Consider the following 20228-nt stretch of genomic DNA (forward strand, 5'->3'; position numbering starts at 1 on the left):
TTTAAGCATCTAAAAATTGTAAAATTTAAAGATCTAAAAATTCAAAAATTTTAAAACTTAATTTTTTTAAAAATTTCAAAATCTAAGAATCTAAAAATCTAAAAATTTATAAATTTAAAAATATAATAATTTAAAAATATAAAAAAAATTAGAAATTTATAGATTCAAAAATTCAAAGATATGAAAACTTAAAGATTTGAGAAATTAAAAATTTAAGAATTTAAAAATTCAAAGATTTTATACTTTATAATTCCGAAATTTTTGACAGCGGTTATTCCTCTACCAGTCAAACTAGTCCGGAACCGATTCCAGCATGAATTCCAGCTCAAATGCGTCAACCGATAGAGTCGGAATCGGTTGTTTTCTTTGAGCTAGATTCCATGCAGAATCCATCCAGGATTTCGAACCGGTTCCGGAATCGATTTGACGGATAGTTGGGATAGGTTGGTGTGGCAGCGCTAGTGTTTTTAGTATATTAATTCAAATGTTTACACACGTTTTTTAAATATTTTTGTTCGATCATGGATGTCTGTTCTCTGTGCATAAATATTGTTGATACGATCAATGCAAACAAAGAAGTTCGTTGTTTAAATAATAAAATATGACCATTATTAGAATCAATAAAACGTTCGGTCGAATTAAGAAATATTAGGGTTCGACCATCATAGTATGCCCCGATAAAAACAATTAATGTTTAGTTGAATTGAAATATGCGCTGCTTGACCGCGAAACTGAGTCTGGTTGTAAACCCAAATGCTATCATTTCATGCATTTTAACAGCAGTCGGGGTTAGAACATGCCTCAGTTTCGCTTCAAGCAAAAATGATATATTTGTCAACAAATCAAGAACATTCTTCCTACCGATGTACAAAAAACAACCGGGACCCGCAAATAGCACAAATATCCTACGTTACGGTGTTCATAAACAAATGTGAACATCCAGCTCGGCAACAAAAACAACCTGAAAGTAAAATCGGAAGAAATCCTAGCTATCCCGGCATAGAATCAATTCCGCACCGGTTGGAAAACAAATCTGTCCGCTATCTCATATGCGCCTCTGGTCAAGCCGTTCAAGCATGGGTAGAAGCAAAAATTATTGACGATATTATTTTTCCTTTCTGAGTGGACGAACATGCTGTCCCACACCAGCAGAAGAATCATTTTACCTGTTTTGGTTGCCTCACACGTTCTCTCTCGCTCTCACTGTTCGAGCCGGTCGGTGGAGAAGCAGAAAAAAGTCGGAGAGTCTGTTCGAGGAATATCGTTGGCAACGATTCTTTTTTGCGTCGGACGCCCGACATGCTACCAACACCATTACATCAACAACCCGAGCGAATCCGAAGATGAAAAAGTCGGGTCGGATCGGATCGGATCGGTCTAGTGCGGATATACCTTAAAGCGGATTGCTAAATGATCGCTATGGGTGTAGCCTTCGTCTACCCTCCATTCCATGCCTGGAGCCAGACTCCGGCTGGCAAATGTTACGTCAATCCACGCCTCCACTCCGTTTCTACGGAATGTACTAGCGGAGCCATTATAAGCTAGCACAGTATCGAGTTTCGTATGTATATATGCGTATGTGCGGATTTGTTAACAAAATGTCCACATCGGTTTCTCGGAGATGGCTGAACCGATTTTTACAAACTAAGATTCAAATGAAAGGTTACTATTGAATTTCATTTTCAACCGACATCTTGTTCCGGATTACGAGTTGAAGAGTATGGTTACAAAACAAAATTTGTTGATTTGTTCACATCGGTTTCCCGAAATTTTCTGAACCGATTTTGACAAACTTGATTTTAAATGAACGGTCCATCAGCTGCTGTTGAATTTTGTGTGGATCCTAGTTCTGGTTCCTGAATCACAGGGTGATACGTACGATCACGCAGCAAATCCCGCTTCTAACGAATTCTGCGATGAATGTAAAAAGGTGAATTTTTTCCAAAATGTAAACACAACTGTTGAATTTGTAGATCTAGGTCACCAACAGTCATTCAAAGTCTCTTTGGCCACACTGGCCACCATTGACGGATCCGGAAGCATCCAAATTCAGAATAACGGTTATATTGGTTTCTCGAAAATGGCTAGAACGATTTGACCAACTTAGTCTCAAATGAAAGGTGTTGCGTCCCCGGAAACTGATATTAAATTCCATCTCTATCCGACTTCCGGCTCCGGAGTTACGGGTTGTGGAGTGCGATCACATAGAAAACTCCGATTCAAACCGATACCGCGATGAATGCAAAAAGGTGCTCTTATATATACTTACCAAGCGTAATAAGAATGAAAGACATTTCCATAATGTTATATTGTACGAACCAGCTATTAAATCATAGTTTGGAGAAATTAGAAAGGCACAATTACACCTCTAGACGGATTAAAACAGGTTTTTCATGTTGGGTCTACTAAAAAGGTCTATGACACATTCTTTCGTGACGTTACAACGATTTGACGATTCTTCATTCCATAAATATGTTATAACTTTATCAAATAAACGCAGAAATCAAAACTTATCACAGATTCGGAAAGCAGACAAAATTTCACTAAAGATTTAATAAATATAAACTGAATATACTCGAAGAGGATTGTTTTATGATCGATAATGTAACGTGACGTTACAACGCGTCACAAATTAGAACTTTCAACGTATTTATAAAAAAGTAAAAATATCTGTTCTATAATATTTTTTATCAAAAACAAATCTTCTATGATGTATTTCTAAATAGCATACGAATAACTAGGTGTCATTAAATATATTTTTTATTGTTTTGTTTCTTATAAAGCATCTTTTAACTTTCGTGACGTTACAACGCTCCTTTCTCAGAAAAGCGATATATCATTGCGTTGTAACGTCACGAAAATCTTCAACTTTTCTAAAACTCCGTAAGTTACGCTGGTGCTATTGTTTTGAGTAAAATTTTAAATATTTATCATATTTAGCCATGATTTAATGATAATTAACTCGAATAACAATATGGAGTTGTTGAAAAATCACTTAACAGTTTATTTTTTGATTGTAGCAGAAATTATTGATCAAACTAAGAAATTTTTTATTTCATATCTTGTTGTGGATTGAATTGAGCCATTAGACACATTTATTTATTTGACACGGCTCAATATGGTAGTTTAACGGAGCCAAAATGTCAGCTTTCATCATATATTTCACAATCAAAAATAAATTGGCAGTACTGCTTTCTTTAATTTGGTAAGGAATCAGGTTCCCGATCAGAGTTTAGAGCACGATATTTGTATTGTTGGGCTTAAGCAAGTGGATTTAAATGACAAAGCGAGCACAATTTAAGCGCCAGACAATCGACAATGCTAAGTACTCTGAAATATTGTATATATTATAGTTACAAAGATTCAGAGAAAAAGAACACGTCACATCACCGTGATGAATGTGTTAATTGTCAATTCGACGGAATTTTAAATGACTGCAAGCACCAATAAACACTCCCTCATCTATCTTTTTTGAGCTCATTTGAGATGAGCCAAATCCTTTTTATCCGACTCTAAGCAATTGAGACGATTTAGTGTGGTCACCCAGATAGGTCTCTGTAGACCCAATAATGTTTTTACAACCTCCCGTAAATTCGGATAGATACCCGTCTATATTGGATTTAATACGTCAGGCATGTCGATTATGTAGCTTCGACGATGTATTTCGGCTTATAACGGAAGAATTGGTTACTAACTGACGGCACGTGCGACTACAACAGAGGTTGCAGACAACCTTATAACGGGCGTCTCGTCGATGATGGCGAAGTGTGGAATGGTTGATTACTGTGAGGAAAGATATATTTAGGGAACGCATTATTATTCATCGCTAAATACTAACTCGAGAACAAAATTCAAAAATTTCATCGCATGTCCTGGACTACGTTGCTGTTAGCGTAATTGCATCAGAACGTGCCATATGACCGGCGCCGAGGAGAGTACAGCGTAGGTGGACTTTTAAATGAAATATAATGTGACGTTGCTCAATAGTTTTTAAAACACCTTCTCTAGTGCATTCTAGTGTTGTAGATCAAATCTTACATAAAATTTCATTTATTTTCTGAATCTATAATTAGGTTTGATGAAGGAGTTCATTTGAAAAAGTTATAAGAGATTTATAGAATGAAGGTTGGTCAAATCGTTGTAACTTCAAGAAAGAATGTGTAGATGGTATATAACCCCTTAAGCACTTAAGGATATACATTTTGAATTTATGAATATCACGCCAGTATAATTTCCTGTTTACGAAACAACTTGAGAGCGTTTAAATAAACCATACGTAGGAAAATTTGACACTATATCTGATAAATCATTCAAGCGTCCGATAAAAGTTGAATTGCCTGACGTTACAACGCAAAGTGTACCCTGTTCTAACTTAAGTTCCGAATATCCAATAAAAGAAATTGTAGGCTTTTTAGAAAAGTATTTTTGAATACAAAGAGAATGCGGAATATAAATTTGAACAAAATTTTAGTTCTTTAATAAAATTAAAAAATGAGCATTTTTCGTGACGTTACAACGCAGAAACATTCAAAACTTCTATTAGCTCAAAAAGTATTAGTGGTCAAATCAAGAAAAAAAATCTTTCTAGTTTTACTGTTCTACACTCAACAACGAACAAATTCCTTTAAACTGATAAAAATTTCAATAATAGTTTCATGAAATAGAACTTTTCTTAGAAGTCAATAATTCAGAAGCCATTTTCCGTGAAATTCAACTTACTTTTCTATATATTTTTCAACTATTTGTCCAAAAGCTAATAGTTGGATTACATAACTTTTCAATGGTTTAAACACTACCGAATCGAGGAAAAAATATTGTGATACCAAAATAAGACAAAACAAAAACGTCCTTCTGGTGTACAAGCCCGCGGAATGTGTCATTAGCATTTATAATTTAAGTTTGATTCGGTTGTAAGTAGTTTCTTCTACATCGTGATTTTGAAGATTCAACATTAGATGAGATTCTCATCTTCAGTTCGGTGTTTTCTGCTCAGCTGAACGGTCAGTTAATTTTTTCAGCTGATAGCTCAGCAACGTGGCTTCAATTTACTGATTTTCAGTGATATATTTTTCGAGTTTCAGCAAAACAAACGTCACTTGTACTTAGGGTTGCCACCTCTGGAGAGGCTTTAACCCGGAGATTTTCACTGATCTGGAGGGGGGGGGTGGATTTTGAGTGGAACGAGACAGAAATTGGAATCAAAGCGATTGCTAGGCATTTTAGAGCACTTTAATCGCTTTTTATTACCACGTTAAAGTAAAACTGTAAATTTTTCACGCTTGAGGACGGTTTTATCGGTTTAATGTGGTGTAGTATTTCACTTACCTGACTAAGTGCCAAGAATACAAAAGTACCAGCTACTCTCACTGTGGAGGTCGAACGAGCATTGCTCTCCTCCACAACTAACAGAAGAAGGAGAGCAAAGGAGGCAGAGCTGCGACATCACACTATGTGGTGTCGGTTATTCGTCACCAACAAATTTTAATTTCGCAGCAAAGGGGCAAAACTCACCTCCCTAGCCCAGTTAAGGATCGCTGCTGGAGTAGCAACAACACCGCAAGAACTCGTTTGATGTTGACCTAGTCAATTGGATTAGAACAAATCTTCCAGACCTTAGTGCAGCTGGCGATAAGCACCACTAAGAGTGAAATGATTTGGTAAAATTGCAGTAAAATAACTTTTTTACACCATTTTGAGCGACTTAGTGGAATGTAACATTTCAATTGTAGCACATAGCGAAATATTACTTTCCGTCGCGCATATGGCTTACCGAACGAGCAGCCGCTAGTCCCCTAAGACGATTTCGCTAGATTTTCAGAGCAGCGTACACTAGCGCGACTTCCGGAAGGTTAATTTGTAGTAAATTTTATTTGTTTTTCATTTTCATTGCTTTGTGAAAGAAATTAGCAATATTTGGTGAATTCTTCGCCACCTTGAAACGAAGGGTTAGTAGGGGAAAATAAATCTGAACCAGAGTATTAGTTTATTTAGACTTTTTAAATATTTTGTAAAGAATCAATTAATTCCAAAAAAAAATTGAGCCTATGCTTCTTCCCACCAAACCCGGAGAAATTGATGTAAAACCCGGAGACCCGTAGATCGCTCCCGAAAACCGGAGTCTCCGGGTCAAACCTGGAGGGGTGGCAACCCTACTTGTACTGAGATCTTGGTTAGCTGAGTGCTCGGCTGCGTAAAACTTGGTAAAAAGTTGCGAAAAAACTGAGAGTCGGTAGAACAAAATTAATGGTGTAGCTTCCAATCTGCTTATTTCGTTGACGTTGGAAAATGTCTGTATATCTTTATGAACATATAAGGTAATGAGCAGATTTTCTCCTTGTTTTTATTATCACCCTACCTGTTAGATCAGAAAAGCACCTAAGCCTAAACAAACAGCCATATTTATTGTTGGAAAATAATTCAAACAATAATACGTTCAATGTTGCTTCTGTATACCAATCATCACCATAGATGTTTTTCTACGTTTTCTGACCCATCTTAAAAAATCAACGAACACGAGAATGTAAAATATATTGAGGTCTCTTGCGTAATTAAAAATACACTTTAGTGTTTAAATACAATATTTAGCGACATACAAAAACTGCTTTAGTGCCCCTCTTCGGTACCTTGAAGTTGTTTAGGCAAAACAGATGAAAAGCGCAATAATTTCAATGCGAATTTTGAAAATACTTTCGAGAGTCCACATAGTTCCAGAACAAAGAATAAGCCAGCGGTCACTGCTTGATGAATTTTCGGAAGATCCGGAACTAATTGGAATTTGAATTCGAGTTTGTGTAAAATTGGTCAATTCATATCCTAGAACTGATATGGACCTTAATCCAGTCACCAGTATATATTAATATCAGTAAATCTACTAAAAATGCTTCCGAAAAAAACTCTATGAGTTTTAGCACTGGATTCATGAATTTATCAGTTATACGGATGCTCTGGATCTCCCGGGAGATTCGGATGTAGCTACGGAAGTGAACATTTGAGTGAAAATTTCAATCTTATTTTAGTTGTGACTTTCTACATGCTTTAAAAATTATTACAAAGGTTTTGAATCAGTTTTATTGATTGGCCACATCATCTTTGTAAGTACTATTGAGGCCAAACATGATCCACTTCGGCACCGATTCCTGTTGGCCAACCGCATCAAGACAGTAATATTTACCAAACTCTGAATTTCTAACAAACAATTTGGTTTCAAAAACATTTAAATATGGCTTAAAATAATTTCGAGATTATTCGTTACAAAAATGTTACACCTAACGAAGGCTAACATTTTTCTCGTTGTTTCACTTCATATAGTTTCGTAGTAGGTAGGGGAAAGCGGTCGGTTGCCGTCACTGGTCGGTTGTCGACAATTGATTCGTAGGCTCTGTACTACAACCAAAATATCTGTTGAACAAGTGAAAATCTGCTTAAAAGTTTTTTTGATCATTTGCTTAGTGTTATAGAAAGAAGCAGATCGATCGAAAAAGTATGCCCCGTAGAATATTTACGAAGTAAATAAATTTTATATTGTGGTTCAAAAATTGAATGCCACCGAAACGTTCGCTACAATTGTTTTTATTGTTTTTAAAAAGGTTACTAAATCGGTTGTCGGTTCCCAAACATGTTCGGTTATGTGCATCCCATTTTTATGGCAAATGCTTAATTCTCTCTAACCTAATCAATATGGGTATTTTCGGAACAGGCTTTACGAGAAGATACCAGAGATCGATTTTGGACGCCATTCTGAAAACCAAGATGGCAACTTCCGGTGAACCATTTTTGATAATTTACACGGGAAAAGCCCATGGGTCGTGTTTTCACCGCTGGGTAGCACTGTATACATCAAATTGTCACGACCCACACTACTTTTACAGTAAACGGCAAGTTACGGCGGATAGCCTAGAACAACGTTTCAATAGGCTACCGATCGCCAGCATCTAGTTTAGCCTGCCTGTCCGCCATTTCGTTTACTGGGGACTAGAGCGACAAGGGGCCATTCATAAACCACGTAGACCAAAATTTGAGAATTTGATTGCATTGCTTGAAAATCTCCCATCACGGTATTACACTTAAATGAGAGCAACAGGAGCACGTCTTACCTGTGAGGAGATCGTAAGCAAAAAGATGGCCAGTCGAGGTTGTTGCGATCAATGAGCCCTTTGGCTCGTCGATGCTAACGCTGGTGTGCGTATACGAGCAATGCATTAATGGCTCAAAAAATTCGCGTTGCTCAAGGCATTTAGCTGAATACAATGCGGTCGTCCCGATCTGCCATGCCACTGCTTTATAGTGGTAATATTTTAAGCTGGTGGCCATTTTGTTTTAGTCTTACGATTGATTATATGCAATTATGCGATGCCATTATGCTAGAACAAAAGGAAAACTATTTGTTTTGTGATTTGAATATAATGTGGTTGTCCCGAACCGTCATGCCATTGCGGCAAGGTATTTTTTTGCTGATTTTTATGCGCGAGCGATTTTATTCAATTGTGATGTTGCGTACTATAAGGGGCCGTTCATATACCACGTGGACAAAAAACCTTCTTTTCTGACCCCCTCGTGGACAAGTGTGGACAATTCCTAAACCCCTACCACCTGCCTACGGTGTCCATGTGGACTTTCAAAAAATGGGTAGTTTCATAAAAATGGGATTTAGAAAATTTTCCCATGTGGAAGACTAATATGAAGCAAACCTTATGAAAATCGTTCAAATCTCAACGACTTATGAAATTTAATATTTTCATTTCAAAGATTCATCACAAAATTAAAATAACCTTTGAATTCTTGAATTGGTTCGTAATTTCAACCTCTAGCTATGAAATCCAAAATGAATGTGATTAGACCATGTTGCATCAAGTGATTTAGATAAAAAAAATTCTCTGATTCTTTATCGTGCGAATTCTTATGATTTTTTCGATGATAGTTGTCATAGATGTTTTCAATTTTCACACGTGATGCACACGCACATACTATGTTATTATATGCACTTGGACTATTTAAAAATATTGAAAAAAATTGAATATAACCGCTCACACCAATGACAATACAAATTTGTTTCATTTTTTATAAAAGACAAAAATATGATGACGTGGACATTATCCATGCCCCCACCCCATCCCCATGAACAAGCATGGATTTTCTCGTGACCTCTACCCTTTCCTAAATTGTCCACGTGGTATATGAATGGCCCCTAAGGTGATTTTTCGAAATATAATATATGCATGCGACTGTTGAGTTTTTTCTTTGCAGGCTACAAAGCAGCCATTTTTCATGACAGGCGACCAAGCAGCAATTTTGCTAGTACGAAAAGGCACGTGGTTTACACGCTTTCACAATTCTTTTTTCTTTCGGGTAGCCATATTGTTTTGGGAAGCCTTTCAGTTTACACGCTTTCACTCTTTCCTTATTTTGGTTACCGCGTGAGGGATTCTAACTGGATTCTTTTTACAATAACCGGCAGGATCGCCAATGTAAGAATTTGATTTTGCAAATGAACAAACTACTATTAACTTTATTCTACATCATCTTCCCATCAATTCGTTCAAACTTTTTCTAGGTTATCCACGATACACAAAACTCTCGCCGGGATACACGCTTGTTTGGAATTATTATTTTTTTTATTTGTGGTCATTTATCATTATTCCCGGGGAGCGGAGTTACCCTTTAGACTCCCCCTCCTTCCCTCTGGCTACGTATCAGCTAGGGTTGCCACCCCTCCGGGTTTGACCCGGAGACTGCGGTTTTCGGGAGCAATCTCCGGGCCTTCGGATTTTATATCAATTTCTCCGGGTTTGATTGGAAGAAGCATAATTTCATTTTTTATGGAATTAACTGATTCTTTACAAAATATTTAAAAAGTCTAAGTTAACTATTACTCTGGTTCAAATTTATTTTGTCCGACTAACCCTTGATTTTAAGGTGGCAAAGATGAGTTCACCAAATATTGCTGACTTCTTTCACAAAGCAATGAAAATGAAAAACAAATCAAATTTACTATCAATTAAGAAAAATAATATTTCGCTATATGTTAGAATTGAAAGATTGCATCCCACTAAGTCGCTCAAAATTGTGTAAAAAGTTATTTTGCTGCAATTTTACCAAATTACTTCACTGTTACACCAAGGTATGGCAGCTTTGTTCTAATCCAACTGACTAGCTGAACATCAAACGAGTTCTTCCAGTGTTGTTGCTACTCCTGCAGCGACCCTTAACTGCTGGCTAGGGAGGTATGTTTTGCCCCTTTGTTGCGACCTCTGGTGATGAATAACCGACACCACATAGTGCTTCCCATGTGATGCCACAGCCCTGCCTCATTTGCTCTCTTTTTTCCGTTGGAGAGAAATTCTCGTTCGACTTATCCTGCACAGCGAGAGTAGCTGGTGCTTTTGTATTCTTAACACTCAGTCGGGAAAGTGAAATGCTACACAAGATTGAACCGATAAAACCGTTCTGAAACGTTGAAATTTACAGCTTTACTTTAAGGTAGTAATAAATAGCGATTAAAGTGCTCTAAAATGCCAAGCAATCGCTTTCCGTCAAGTTCCACTCAAAATCCACCACCCCCCAGGTCAGTGAAAATTTCCGGGTCAAAGCCTCTCCAGAGGTGGCAACCCTAGTGTCAGCGTGGACTTCAGTCTGATTTGTCCTAAACTTTAGTTAAAATATAGGTTGCCTGAAACTCACTCAATTGCAATGAATGCGATCCGTCAGTGCAACAGTAGTGCGTAATATTCGCACCAGTTTTACACATAGGTACATATATTGTGCATCTAATGAAGAATGATGTTAAAAATGCCTTTGATGGTAGTTGAAATGAATAAATTTCCTTTTTTTGAATGCAAAATACTAGCAAAATACTAAATAGATGTTTTTCTGAAAAAAAATCTAAGTCCTTTGAAATGCAAAGAACATAGAAGAGTTTTGGCAGTTTATTTTTTGCGTGGATTTCGAAATTAACACGGTTTTTTAAAAAAAAATATTCTAAGTCCTTTTGAATGCAAAAGACTTAGAAGATTTTCGGAAAGCTGGAAGAGACGGGTCTGGAAGACTTCTTATGCCCCGCACCTCAACAATATGGATATTTTCGGAATGGACTTGAAGTAGGTACCAGAAATTGGTTTTTGACGCCATTTTTAAATCTAAAATGGCGACTTCCGGTTTAGCGAAATTTTCCATAACCCAATCAATATGGGTAGTACAAATAGCTTTAATTAAACAGTTGAATTTACTTGAATTTTAGCAATGTGTTTAATTTAAATCAATTAAAACCCCCAACTCACATTACATACATCTCTTTCTTCTCTCACTTCCATTCTCACCGCACTCTTCTAGATGAACACATAAAAATATTTTACATTTCGCTGGTTTATGATTAGATCTTATATTCGAGGATGTTTTGGATGATTACCCAGATTTTTCATGCGGGAATTTCGGTTCACCGGAAGTCGCCATCTGGAATTTCAAAATGACGTCAAACATCAACATTTGTCTCCTAGTCGTCAAAAACCATTCCGAAAATATTCATATTGATTAAGTTGTAGAGAATCTCGCTGAGCCGGAAATCACCATCTTGGATTTCAAAATGGCTTCAAATGGATAACCTTGCGCTGAAGATGCAGATTTATTTATTTATTTATTCCTGGCACCTATAGAGGTATGCGCCGATGCATTTTTAATCGGCGGCGGCGATATATTTGGCCGGCGGCGTTGGCGGCGTCACGCCGTTGGACCCTATCGGCGGCGGCGCGCCGGCGTAATGTATATTGAAGCCTATGTAACTAAAAAAAATTCTTAGCTGTGCAATTCCTTTACCAAATTTTCCGTTTCTATTGTAACAGTTTTCGCAGCACATACAAACAGAAGCTTGAAGAAAATTCTAAAAAAATCTTCGCCCACGATGTACTACCGACATCTGTTGAATACATTGCACAAAATGTAATTCTCGCAACCATATCAAATAATTTTTTTAACTGAAGCTCCAATAGTGCCCACCTTGCTTGCCAAATGCAAGATAATAAATGAAAGGTGAAACTATTTTTACAGTTGTAAAATTTGAAGAACAAAATAGAAAAATTGTCGATGTCGCATACTACGACTTCGCATGAAATGATTGCAATGGATAAATTTGAAGAATGCAGAGTAACAACTGTATTTCAAAGACCCATAATAATTATTTATTGATTTGTATTTTAGGAAATTAAGCAACCGTAAAACAGTTTTTGTTTTGTTTGAGGAAATTAATTTTTGTTGTCGTTGCATTGTTTCATTGTCGTTCTTTTAAAATTCCGCAGATATCAGGTACCCTAACACGAGGCGTTATTAATAGCATTACTGCACAGAAATGTCTCAATGGTCGTGTAAGGACACCTTCCAATGTTGACACATTACTTCATTTTCCATTTTACTTCTTGTAAGTACAAAATCGCCGCGAAGATAAGGCATAGGGGAGGCTGAGGAGACTTGATCCCCTTTTTTATTTTTCAATACTACTCCGTGGAATGATACAAAAACTATGTATTTTTTGTAGTTTTATATTGTTTCTAGGGTTGACTGATAATCATAAAAAAATTACATGGAAATATTATACTGGACATGAGCTATGAGCATTTTTGGAAAACAACAAAAAACTGGAAAATTCTTTGATTAGTGGAGACTCGTTCCCTAATTTGGGGACACTTGATTATTTTTTGAAAACGTGTTTAAAAGAGCATGTAGGGTAGTAAGCCTATTTTTACCCTTTTTCTATTATCATCCTACCCATCTGAAGCCTTTGGTTAGAGCAGCTTCTGCCATCTTTGCTCAACGCATTGGCTCAAATGGTGTTGCGATAATTGGGGTACTCTATTAGAGTTTTTGCAGCGCTCAAACAGAAGATATTCACCATTCTCAAGACAATTTTGTTATTATATTGGCTCTTAATAAGAGGCGAATGACCTTAAGGCTAAAACCTCTATAATCGAAATAAAAAATGGCTCCTAATAACAAAGCAAAGAAGCTGAAATAATAAAATTAATAATGAAATAATGTGGTATTCTCCCTAATAGGACAAAAATAGGTACCTAACCCCATTCAATGTTATAAATGTATTGTGGTATTGATTAAATTGTTGTGATTACATATTACTATTTTTGTTACTACATATTACGCATCTCTCACAAGATTTTTTTACGAATTCCCCAAATCTCTGTGCAATGTCGTTATTATGGTTGAGGAACGTCAAATGTGGGATGCATGGTTGCTACGTATACTGTAGTAAACAATTACAGTTAAGTTTCTGTACGATGAAGAGTTCATTTTTGACAGTATTTTTTGTTATTTTATGGCAACAATGACTTCAATTGTTCTGGTGTGAATTTGGTTATTTTCAGTGGTGTGTATGAAGCATGGCGAAGGGGATCAAATCTCCTCAAATTTGAAGGGATCAAGTGAACCCATAGCATCTATTTCAGCAAATTTTAGCACAAGTGTAGCTGAACAAAAAAATCAGCTCAATCATAACGAATTCATATAATTGACATTCTCCAGTAATTCTGTATGCAAAAATATAGTATGTAGTGGGTTACTTTATCAATTGTATAAAAGTTTGAAAATTTAGAAAATAAATCTTCTTCAGTTCTTCCGAGATTTTTTTCTTTGAATCGGTAAAAATTCAGTAACACATGTCCAATTTATTTTTTTTCTGTTAAAGAAACATATGTTTAGATAAAACTGCGCAACTTTCTAGTATATTCGATTAATGTATTCTGATCCGCCTTTGAGTTACAATGATGGGATCAAGTCTCCCCGGGGATCAAGTCTCCTCAGTCTCCCCTACGATTCTGTGGCATTACATTTTCTTTCAACGTAAGATTTGCTTCTTGTTTGATTTGCTGCTTCTGCTTGTATGCTCGACGTGCTGGAATCATACAGATCTACACGCTGACGAAACCTGAATATACAGTTAGTATTAGTCAGAATAATTCCACGATTTGATGTTTTAGCTCCTGTTGGGTTGAAACTGATCACTTGAAAATGGTCTGAGCGTATCTCTAGTTTTCGTAGCACCTGCACCCCGCCAATTTCTCCAGCAGTTCGGGGGACCAACAAATTCTAATCCATTGCATACATATAGTTAGATTCGATACACCGAATCAATTAAATTACTAACATCCTATTATATGGTTACTCACCGACCGGCATCGTATTGTAACTTAAGAAATAGTAGTGAACAACTCCCTCCTTGGGCACTTGTTTGTTTTGGTTTGCATGAGATTATAAAAAGATGGGTGGGTAATGTCAGAGACATAACCGGAGTGAAGTAGAATACACTTTAGGCTTTTAATGCGAATGCTACAATTTTGACTATATTCCGATAGGTTATATTAAAACCAGCCATTTCGTTATTTCTATTGGAAATACCGAAATATCGGTACACGTGCATCGAAACCTAAAATATTCCAATATATTTATCCTCATATGGTAACCCTGAAAAGAGCATTAAATGAGAGTGAATCAATTCATTTGGCAACAGTAGAGAATAGAATATCCCTAGTAACAATTGTGGTTTTATGATAGTTTTATAGCCACTGATAAAACTTAGATTGCACTTGTAGCGTGCTATAAAACTTCAATTGTTACTTGGGTATACTTGTACCGTTATTTCGCTATTTCCAATCGAAATACCGAAATAACTTATTTTAATAAAACCTTTCAGAAATTAGTAAAAATTGCAGCATTCGTATTAACAACTTAAAATGTATGCTACTTCATTTCGGTAATATCGTTGACATTACCTGTCCATCTTTCTAATCTAAAACAGAACAATTGTTTTGAAAACCTAATAATTGCATAACCTAAGACGATTTAAAGCTACACTTTTGTAAAATCTCAACAGAAAACAAAATTACGTGTTAGTCCAACGAGCTTTCTGTCCCGTTGTTGTTGTGAATCATTAAAATTTTGAACATTTTTCAAAGCGTTATGATTACGATTACAGGGGGAAATGTTGGTTGACTGATATTTATTAAAGTCTCCCAATGAATGTTCTATAGCTAAACCACAGATAACAGACGTTTAGGCTCGATTTGAATCGTGTGTAAATACCCGCTACTGAAATTCCGAATAAATCAGATGTCTGAAACATGTTTGGCAAACGTTTGCAGATGGCGCAGTGATCACTACAATGCAGTTAGAGTGCAGCTGTCAAACACGTGTAGCAAACAGTTGCGCAGATGGCAATAGTGAAATACGGATTTTCAACGTATATCAATTTGAAAGTTTACACAGGTTTTTGAAGAAATTTTGTTCTAGCCTAAACGTCTGTTATCTGTGGCTAAACTATGATCATATTTCCTTAGGATGCGCGTTTTACCCCATGTTTTCATAAATAATAATATGCTCGAACCTTAACCAAGCAGGTATCTTAGAGTGGAGTTTTCACAATAATGGAGCTACGTACAACTTTTTCTCAGTTTGCTCCGAGGACCAAGTATTTTAAATTTCCCCTGGTAGTGAAAAAAATGCTCTATAAACTCCTAAATAAACTTTCCGAAGTAACTCGTATCAAATCATGAACAGAAAATCATATTATCAGTATCCAATAAGCCAACACCATCTCTTTTACACAACGAAACAACCAGTACGCATTACGGCTTGCCGGAGGAAACAAACACACAGATAAATTCACCACGGTGCACACTGGAACGCGCGCCGTGGTGAATTTATCTGTACAAGCACCTGACGCCACATACAATTTAAAGAACAAGAGAGCGCGGTTCTCGCACCAAACCACCCCATCGCCAATCCACTTATTCAGCTCTGAAAAAAAGTGTTGTGTGCAAGACGCGACCACGATGACATTAAAAATGCAGCCAGTTTTATGAGTAAGCAATATTATCCGTGGCCAAATTAAAACCCGTTGATGCCATCGACTGTTTCAGAACTACACACAGGCATGCTATTCTTCACTCGAGATAATTGTTGAATTTTTAAATTAAAATCGATAACCTGTAGTGTGACAAATTAAAGTTTTAAAAAAGTCTAATTCAAATCCATGAAATGGATAATAAATAAATGATGCTCACAAACAAAACCTAACATCTATCTTTATATACCTGCTATCAAATCAAATGTTTGCAAACACGATAGAAAAATAACTGGTCATAAATCAAATGATTCGTAAACGAAGAAAGTATAACAAATGTATCTTCATATATTCGGTGGTTTAATTAACATTAACTCTGAAATGTTCTATATTTGGGGTCCTAAAAAGAACGATTTTAAGGGAATCATTCAAATTAACTGTTTTGTATGTGGGGTCCTGAAAAGGACCATTGGTGGAATCCTGAAAAGGACTATTTGTGGGATACACAAACACGCGTGCTATGGAATGAAAAATACTAAACTAACTAAGGGCTTTTGGTTTAACAAAAATAACATGCAGAATGGAACAATTAGTCAGCTGCAAAAAAAGGTTTGCCATCTCTTCCAGCTGCACGTTACTTACATCAGATAAATATTTCGAAATGAAAAAAAAAACCTTTCTCTTCGGCATCTAATATGAAATACTGATAGCTTGAAACGTGACATCGGCTTTTATCACTTTCGCACTGATGATGGAAGGACTGCCTTCATGCAGAATAACGAAAAAATATTTGCGGATTCTTTTTGGTACGGCTTTCGCTAGCTGGCAGTGTTGCCACATCCTCATATTTCCTGAAACATTTCAGAATTTTGGATGATTCCGAAAGACTATTTTTAATAAATAACAGTTTTTCGCTAATTTCAACCTGGAAATGTACTTTTAGTAGCTGCACATTTTTGTATTGTTTCGGAAGGACAAATTTAAACAAATAACAGATTGTTGCAAATTTCAGATTGTCAATATACGCGTAAGCAACAAATAACGAATGATTGGAAATATTCCAATTTGTTCTTTATTGTTTGTTATTGTTATAGCCCTTAAAAGGGCTTTTAATTTAACAATAATAACATGCAGAATGGAACAATTAGTCAGCTTCAACTGAGGTTTGCCAACTCTTCCAGCCGCGCACTATTTACATCGGATCACCCCCAGCGGTAGCAGTGTTCAAATGCAGCACTCGTCGCAGCGCATTGTCAACATGCATGATTGCTACTGCTGTTCTTTACGGCCCGACGTTTGACGGGAGAATGAAGTCGCTCGAGGAATAATATTCTTTAAATAGTCGAATAGTGTGTTGGTGCTGGGTGCTCAAATCTGTCGTATGAGACGCTATAGGCACGATGTTACTTGTCTGGCAAAAGAGCAACTACTGATTCAAACAGGCACGCGGCTCATTTATTTATAACTTTTCGTATTCGTTTGAATTACTAACCTGCTCCCTATTGACCTGCTCTCTATTGACTGATGTATGGGAGTTTTCACGTTTTCGGGATTTGTTCATTTTTGCTTGTTTTTCAATAGTGTGATATTAAAATACAAAAATTGTCACGTCATTTCATGATTAGAATCATCAGCGCCTGGCGGCAGTCATGGTATCTATTACCTACCATCAAAGAATGTGAGCTGACATGAAACGCAGCAGCTGCTACGATTACAACGTCAGAACACAAACTAACGAATTTTTGTTGTGTTCTCTTGTTATACGCGTGAGCGAATTGTACCAACCAATCATGAATCAGATAATTACTACTTTCATAAAATCCATTATTTCCGCCATTTTTAGTAATTGTACATACTACCGAATTGTATACAAAATTGTTGTACATATTTCCAATCAGACAGTGTCTTATTTTTTCATTCAGTACAAAGGCAGATATTCACGTTTAAAAAATCGGGTAAAATTCTGGCAGAAAATTTTGAAACGGGACCCCTATATTGAAACATTAGAAGTATTCTACTTCAAAAGACGGTAACATTTTCGGGTGGGTGCGGAAACTAAGTAACGCACTTAGCTCTGTGTCAAAATTTCTTCACTAACGCCACGCTCGCTGATACGGCGCATTTTTTTGTAATTTAAATCGACCGTTGTTTCTACGAGTGATGAAAATTCATCTCGTGTTTGTTATTTGTCTGTGATACCAGGCTGATCTAACTGACACTGAAAATCTTTCCTGAGTGGGGCTAGGTCACACAATGGATAATTTATGAGACCATAAATCTTACCCTCTGCATCGCCACATCAGTGCACCAGCGACGGGAAAAGAAAAAAAAATTAAAATAGGTCACGATTCAATGAATGATAAATAAACCTAGCATTGAAAATAATTTATGTGTTTTCACAAAACTAGTTCACGCAAAAAAGATGACATTGTACTCAAATGTGTAGTAGGTGGTTGTGTCTGAATATGTTTAATATTTTTATGATTCTAGTTCATAACTTGATGATACATTGATTTGTATTAACTTTATTGACTAAAAAAGTCAAGAATTGACGATGTGCAACGAATTTCGTAAATTCTCATCGTGTTATCGTGATATTTTAGTCTTGAGCTTACCGTCGGATTTTTTACACAGAGTCACGTGTCTTATAGTTTTCTTAATTATTTCACGGACATGAATTGTGGCTAGGTAATGTATTTTTGGTGCTCAGCGCAATTTCATTTAATTTCGAAGATTACACTGAATCTTAACAAAAGAATAGCAGGGTTACATGTCCTAGTAGTTTCCTTCTATCTAATGCTCGCGCCTTTGAGACTGGTTGCTAGCAGTTGTACACAATAGCTCACATAGAAATTTCAAAACCAAAGAGCAGCGCGAATAATCCATGAATAATAGTCTGAGTTCCTTGTAATTGTTTACGTAAGTATATTAAGATTATGTGGAAATTAATTATTTCATGAACTATATCAGGAACAGTTTCACGAGCTCGACTGGTGAATCGTGTCTAGCATATTAGGAATCATGAATCGGTTAAAAAATGGATGAATAATACACTGCGTGAAATTGATTATGTGCAAAGATTAAGATCAGGCACATAATCGTAAATTTCATTAACTATATCTTGAAAGTGGAAGTGTTTTTTTTTTGAATTTGTGAACCATTCCACGCGCTCGCAATCATAACCAGTTGACGAAGCAAGAAGGGATCCTTGAATTATATTCCGAGTGTCGTGTAATGATTTTCGAGAAAATAGCAAGACTTTGTTAATTTTGTGATGTAATTCACAACCACTAATACCAAATAAAGATCACTATGTGATAAATCATGAATCAGTTAACGTCGTATATTCGGACCATACACAGTGTTCCTAGATTTGTGGATAAAATTATGAGTCAATGATTTTCGAGTTCGTGAATTGTCAGCGTGAGAAAAAGGCGTCGGCGGCGCGCAGTTTGTCTACCCTTCGGCGTCGGCGTTTGTAAAAATTTACCGGCGGCGGCGGCGTGGCGCACAGGTCTAGCACCTACTCGTTAAGACCATTCCGAAAATACCCATATTGATTGGGTTACAGCGAATTTCGCTAAACCGGATGTCGCCATCTTGGATTTCAACATGGCATCAAATATAAATTTCGGGCACCTACTCGTAAAGACCATTCCGAAAACATCCATATCGCATGGATTATAGCGAATTTCGCTAAACCGGAAGTCGCCATCTTGAATTTCAAAACAGCGTCAAAAATCAATTTCTGGCACCTACTCCGAAAATACACATATTGATTGGGTTATAGCGAATTTCGCCAAACCGGAAGTCGCCATTTTGGATTTCAAAATGCCGTCAAACATACATTTCTAGCACCTACTCGTCAAGACTATTCCGAAAATACTTATATTGCATGAGTTGTAGAGAATTTCGCTAAACGTATCCCCCGCGTAAAAAAACCTGGTTGTATTACATTTTCATTATACATGACATGACAAGAGAAGAAATTAATATTCGAGTTCTAAAATTTTGTAAAAGGAAAAGACCAAATTGAAAACTTAAACCAGTAATCAGCGGTTTGAGTTTGGTCGTCTTGATCAGCTGGTAGAAGCAGAATTCGATTTCTTAGAATTTTTTTTTCGTTCCTTATATGTGAATTTCATGTGACCAGACGATTAACAGTTTATATTTCCGGAACCATACAACCGATCCGTACGAAATTTTGTAGCAGGAAAATATACCTTTAATTTGAGGCATTTGTGATAATCGGCCAAACCATCACCAATAATAGCAAAAATAACCCGAGAATAGTGAAAAACTGTATTTGAGCGCAATGAAAACTTGAATTGAATGCCCTATTTATCATACAACTGCGCGCATTAATTAGCAACCATTACTATCCTACCAGATG

General features: G+C 36.5%; 2 protein-coding genes across 19 annotated transcripts in view; one reads left to right on the forward strand and one right to left on the reverse strand.

Annotated features, from left to right (window-relative positions):
• LOC131691078 (metabotropic glutamate receptor 8) overlaps positions 1 to 20228 on the forward strand; it is a 1433400-nt gene that overhangs the window by 1144309 nt on the left and 268863 nt on the right. The window lies entirely within an intron of this gene.
• Positions 1 to 20228, reverse strand: part of LOC131691095 (uncharacterized) — a 243315-nt gene that overhangs the window by 93003 nt on the left and 130084 nt on the right. The gene's annotated exons all lie outside the window — the stretch shown is intronic.

Source organism: Topomyia yanbarensis, chromosome 3 (assembly GCF_030247195.1).
Source record: "Topomyia yanbarensis strain Yona2022 chromosome 3, ASM3024719v1, whole genome shotgun sequence".
Lineage (NCBI taxonomy): Eukaryota > Metazoa > Arthropoda > Insecta > Diptera > Culicidae > Topomyia > Topomyia yanbarensis.